The sequence below is a fragment of the Portunus trituberculatus genome, chromosome 32 (genome assembly GCF_017591435.1).
Source record: "Portunus trituberculatus isolate SZX2019 chromosome 32, ASM1759143v1, whole genome shotgun sequence".
Classification (NCBI taxonomy): domain Eukaryota; kingdom Metazoa; phylum Arthropoda; class Malacostraca; order Decapoda; family Portunidae; genus Portunus; species Portunus trituberculatus.
In genome coordinates this window covers 5,588,182-5,594,720 of record NC_059286.1, presented here as the reverse complement: position 1 = coordinate 5,594,720, position 6,539 = coordinate 5,588,182, and positions in this window count along the sequence as shown.

Sequence of the window (6,539 nt, the reverse complement as noted above, 5' to 3'; positions counted from 1 at the left end):
ACGTCTCTTTCAGTGCAGCACCTTAAAACTAACATCCCAACCGTAAAGTTAGTTCTGTTCTAACTTCCTGACTTCATAATGAGACAAAAGTCATGTGCACGATAAATGAGGACTCCAATTGCTCGTACCTTTAATTACCTTCACCTTAATTACTTGCATGAGAAGTTGCTCACCGGAAACACCTGCCGAGTTAGTTTCTTGGCCCTTCTTGTGTGTGTGTGTGTGTGTGTGTGTGTGTGTGTGTGTGTGTGTGTTAGACCTACAGGCGGAGGCGCAGAAGGAGTTGTGAAAGTCGTGGCCAAAGTTCTCGGAGGATTTTAAAGTCGTTGGTAATGAGATTATCAGGAACATTCATCCTCCTTGCACCTTTTTTTCCCTTCCTCGTGTATCCTACTTTCCCTTTCCCTGAGGCGCGGCACCTGATCCTTGAAGGCCGAGGCTCCTGCAAGCGGCGAAGGAAGGAATATCCTTGCTACGGCGATTCTCTGTCTTCTTTTTGCTTTGTGTCAGTTTGTTTCGTGGATTGTAGATTTTATTGGTAATATTTGTTTGTGTGGAGGAATCGCGATGTTCTCTGGTTGTCGAGGGATATCTTTTTCTCATATCGTATTTGTGTTTTTTTTTTTTTTTTAGTCTTTGATAGAAAATTATAATGTGGTTGTTTTAGCATGCAAGAATAGTATAGATTTTGTTTAGTATATTTTTCTCTTAGTGGATAGCTGTTTGATCTCACACACACACGCGCGCACACGCACAGACAGACAGACAGACAGACAGACACACAGACACACACACAGACACACTACCTTCCATTAACAAGCTTGTACTGTTACCAACCTTTCAGACTCAAGCTTGGATCTCAGAAGGCAACACAATTAGCCAGCCATCGAGTCCTCAGCCGTCTCTCCTTCGTTATCTGCCAGTGTCTTCCTCAGAGTGTCCTGCAAGTCCTCCTTTCCCTTCCCGTCACTGGTCTGGCTGCAGTCCGTCTTTACAAGTGCTCGGGAGTAAGTACCTTTGTTTGTACCGTCCTCCCTTTCCCGTGAGTCGAAACCCGATTAGTTCCGCCAGTCTTGCCTTCCCGAGCGAGTGATTCAGAGCCTTGGTGGTGGAGTGCTTCACTTTGAGATTCCGCGGCGTGGAAGATCGTGGGCCAAACAGTAGTCTGTGAGCAGCCTCTGGACAACCCTCGTGCTATTACATGACTTATCAACGTCACGTATTGATGTTTAATTTGTGCTTGATGACTTCCATGCTGTTGTTGCGGCTTCTCATTGACTATTGCGTGTGTACCTTGATTTTTTTTTGTATATGTTCAGAATGTTCTTGAGACACAATTGAATACATAGCTAATTAAGTAATCGAGTTGTTAATGGTCTCTAGTGTTTGTAGTCATATTTTTGCTCATTAAAATCGTCTAGAATTAAGCAAGGGTCACATTCTCATTAGTAAATCAAAGGAATGACTGTAAGGTATGATTTGTAAACGCCGCTGATGGCAAAACAATGATTGAGTTCCTGAAGCCTTCCAGTAAATACAATTATACTTTCGCTAATTAGAACCGTCAAAGGCTGGTCAATAAGACAACAAGTGTCGTGCTATCATTAGGAGTCGAAAGGTTAAGTTCAGAGCATGATTTCAAAAGACACTAGTGAATGTAAATGGAACAATTGAGTAATTTTAGCCTATATATCTCGATACATTTATTTCTACTTCATAGAATTGTCTGGATTCACTCAGATGATGTTCCTGGTATTACGCGTAAGTGTCAAAGTAAGCAGTAAAGTATCAACCTTCTGTGATGTACCATTCATTTGTCCGTGTTTCACGGAGGAAGATTGAGAGGGCGAGTAGCTTCAGATTGGCGGGTTGAGAAGCCGTGCGGATCCTCAGGGTGACTTGATTTTTTATTATTTTCTTATGCAGGAGAGGAAATAGGTCAAGGACAACAAAAATTGAAAAAAAATGCCCACTGGGTTGCCAGTTCCCTTAAAGATCATATAAGTTATCCAAAATTCAGGGACAAATGTCTTGATTAGCCAACAAGTGAAATAAAAAAAGAATGAAGAATTTCCTTGAGATGATAAACGAATAATCAAGATTAGGAAAAATATATATGCATGATTTTCAATGTTAGAAATGAGATTTATTATCTATCAATAGAATATTTACACCAAAAATACCGAACAGCTGCATGAAACAAATCACTTTGTTCTCTCAGTTCCTCTTAACTTGAAAGCGATCTGTCCCTTCCCCATATTTCTCCTTCCCTTTTCTCTCTCCAGAGCTTTACATTTTTTTTCTCAATTTATCTTCTAAAGGCGATCAGAAATTCCTTTAGAATCCTACCCATACGATTTCCCTTCGCAATCTTCCTCTCTTTTTTCCTCTCTCTTCCCATTACACCCTCGACCAATAACCTTAACACGGGTTTCCCATTTCCTAATTTTATACTAACTTAGATACAACCACACATTCCTTTAAAATGCTACTCGTGCATCTATTCCCTTCCTAAACCTCCTCCTTTCTCAATCCATCCCTCTCTTCCCCTTCCCTTCTGCTCTATAACCTACAGCCTGAGGAGTCACCTTACCTCCCCTCTCTTCCTTCCTTCCCTTCTTCCTTCCTTCCTTCCTCCCTCCTTTTGCTTCCCTCATGCCTTCCTACCTTCTAGCTTCTTCCCGCTTTCCATCCCCTCTCCTCGATCTCCGCCCCGCCATCTCCCGAGCCTTAGAGCCTTTGATGAACTTGTGCGTCAGTAACTTCCTGAAGAACTGAGAAAAGGAAGGATATCCCGAGAGTAATTTGTGAATTGGTGTTTCTCATACCTAAGCGGGTCGCACAGGAGGAGGAGGAGGAGGAGGAGGAAAAGGGGAAGGAGGTGGAGGAAGAGGACGAGGAGGAAAAGGAATAGGAAAGGAGGAAGGGGAAGATGATGAGGAGGAAGAGGAAGAGGAGGAGGAGGAAAACGTGAAAAAGAAGGAGGAGGAAAATAAAAAGAGGAAGGAGGAGGAGGACGACGAAAATGAAGACGGAAAGGAGGAGGAGGAGGAGGAGGAGGAGGAGGAAAAGGGAAGCAGGAGGAGGAGAAGGAGGAAAAGGAGAAAGGGAAGGAAGAGTAGGAGGATTAGGAAGAAGAAGAAGAAGAAGGGAAGCAGGAGGAGGAGGAGGAGGAGAAGGAGGAAAAGGAGAAAGGAGAAAGGAGGAGGAAGAGGAGGAGGAGGGGTATAACATAAATGAGGAATGAGAATAGTGGAGAAAAAAACAACAGAAAAAAAACAATTATAATCTGATTTGTGGAAAATGTAACCTGTCTTATTTTTACGTTCCATTCACCGAACACTTTGTAACACTTTTATAATGAGCACTGAAGTACCGGGTATGTTATAAAAGAAGTGGATCCTCTTTACGTGAATCGGATCTTTCTACAAACGGTATCGAATCATGTATTTTCCTTAAGTGTAGCATCGCATACACTGGAAATACAACCACACAAAGGACACCAAGTATAGGTAAACAAGCCTCGGGTGATAGATGACTGAGAATTGAGAAAAAAAATATCGCTGGATAATATGAAAAACTGGATTTGAATATTGGAGAATTTAGAGGACTCAGATCAGGAGAAGCGTGGGTGTTCTGGCCAGTGCCTCTTTGAACTCTCCGCGTGAACAAGAGAAAGGAAGGATTTGTCAAGCTGCCTCCTCTCCAAACTCACTCGCTCACTCATATACTTTCTCTCTCTCTCTCTCTCTCTCTCTCTCTCTCTCTCTCTCTCTCTCTCTCTCTCTCTGTGTGTCTGTGTGTGTGTGTGTGTGTGTGTGTGTGTGTGTGTGTGTGTGTGTGTGTGTGTGTGTCGAAATTTTCTTTTATTGTAAAGAAGATACGTGCGGAATTCACCTCATATTCCTTACACTTGACTCCTCTTCCTCCTCCTCCTGGCCCCCCCCTCTCTCTCTCTCTCTCTCTCTCTCTCTCTCTCTCTCTCTCTCTCTCTCTCTCTCTCTCTCTCTCTCTCTCTGTCCCTCTCCCTCTTCCTTCCCTAAAGCCGAGTACAGGTGTCAGGTGGAGTTGATAAATATGAGAACATTTCAGAACCGTCCACGCTCAGGGAATATACAAATGTGCTGAGGCGAGCGATATTGGCTGACCGAGAGAGAGAGAGAGAGAGAGAGAGAGAGAGAAAGAGAAACTTAACTGTTGTTCTCCTCTTCCTCCTCATTTCGCGTTCCTTCTTTTTCTTCCCTTAATTGTTTCTCAGATTTCCATTACCTTAACTTACTTTACTTTCCCTTCCTTTTCTTATACTTTTATTCTTATACCTTCAAATAACACGTGGAAATGCAGCAATGTACAGACAGAGCAATATGAATAACCAGTAATGTGATGTGAAGCTTCAATACCTGTTGCTCACGAGGCTCGAGACTCATGAAGCAGCAGGCCTGGAGGTGAAAGACTGAGCTCCATTTGCCGGCAGCCGCTCAGTGGACGAGGTACGTGTCAAGTTGTCTCGATGTTCGTTACTTCAGTCAGTTTAGCATATAAGATTGTAAGGGAAAAGAGAAAGTCATGTTTTCTTTCCCTTCATTGTTTATTTAATGGTAATACAAAGTGCATCGCTACATGTTCTTTTAATGTACAACTTCTTTATCAGTTGTAACGAGAACATACGTCAGCATTCAGCAACAACAGGCTTCTTAAATAGTTCACTAGTTTTGTGTAGAACTTCTATTATATGTATTGTATAGGTGTAAGTAGATGTTTAAATGTTATATGCTTTTTTTTTATTTCTATTTATATTTTCCTTAAAACACTATGATCGAAACCCAAAACATGTGAATATCGAAATCCTACTCCTACTCAATATCTGGAGTTTACGCGTAGCTGATGTCTGTAATGGACGTGGAAGTGTTCAAAATGGTAGGAGTGTGTAGTAATGAACATGTATCACAATCATTCTGGCGGCAGTGAATCAGATTAGCAGTGCACCCTTGAGGCTTGATGGTGATTGCGTTCTTGGCTCCTTCTCTTGCCTTAGGATGGAGGAATGGGGGTACGATGGTAGCTGGTGGTATATAGTCCGAGTGAGAAAGGAACTGGAAAGCGAAGGAGTTGATAAAGAGATAGATGGAGAGTGGAGTTGGATGGCGGGAGAGAGGGAATGGTAGAGGAGAGATGAGTGTTGGAGTGTTGTAAAGGTAGAGGTGGAGGGAAGGAAAGGGATGGAGCAAGTTGGGAGAGTATGTATCGAGCTTACAACAGTGATCCAGTGTTTGATATTTGAATGCCACTCGTGAATTTTTATCATTGCAATGTGTGGAGTGTTCTCGTGTTGAATTAAGTGTGCTCTTGTCCCGAAGTTCTAGTATTGCCTCTGTATTGTTCAAGTCATGCGCGTTCTGTTGCAAGATGTAGGCAGATGCGTGAATGTTAAGCAAACTGACTGATACTTTGTGGTGAACTAATTCTTCTGAAGCATAACGCTTCAACTCGCATGCCTGCTCTCATTAGTGTTAGTCTATCTGTCTCCACTTGTTTTTCTATTTCTGCTAGTTTGTCTGTCTGCTGTTTATGGCTATCTGTTGAACAGTTTTTCCTATTGGAGGCGTCCCTGGCTGTGTAAGTATGAAGCGTCGCACATGCAGCCGGAATGCGTTAAGGCATGTTGTATCCTGCTTGTGAATTTTAATATGGCACACGTCCCGTCTGAGTTGTAAGGACTAATGGAGGGAGCTGCTGCCCTAGCGGTGTCTTCTGATTATGTGCCGCGGCGTGCATCAAGACTTTGATGACCAAGGTACGGAGAGGAGTCTGTTTTTTTCTGTATTTCGGTTTTTCATATTTTTGTTAATGTATCTTGTTTTGTCTGTTATAGTCATTGCCCCTGTACTTGTCTCCACATTTATTGAATTATATCAAGAAATACAAGTCTCAGACAATATTTCACATTATGATGCCAGGTAATTTTCTCTTGATCGCATTATCTCTTAGGTGTTAGGGTTTCGAGAAATGATTTATTACTAATATATTACATATAATTTATTACCGATATATTACATACATCACACCTCCAGAAATAAGTCTGCAAATCATGGTAAAGTAGACATAAGTGAACCTGAGTGAGGTTTTACTTCTTAGGGGTGGATGTGTAAAGGAAATCTTTAATGGTATAGCCGATGCAAACGGTAAAGCATCAGTTTAGGTGAATAGGTGTCCGAGGGTGAACATAAACCAGCTTAGTTAGGCAGTGATTGCCCTTGTTTCCCAGAGAAGTGTAGAATTAAGGTTTATTTTGAGGATAGAATGAATAGTGGATATGCTCGACCAGGAAAGGTTCGTTCTCGTTCGCTCCTCCCAAGCAATACACGTCCCGTCAATTTACAATCATGGTTGACATTTAGTTGGACTGTCTGGCGTGAAGAGAATCCAAGAAAGGGAATGAAAGGTTTGGAAAATTTGATCAGTAGAGTGAACACAACACGCGTTAAGGAAGCACAGGGGTAGATGTTGAAATTAGTCTCTGTAAAATGTGTGTTACCACT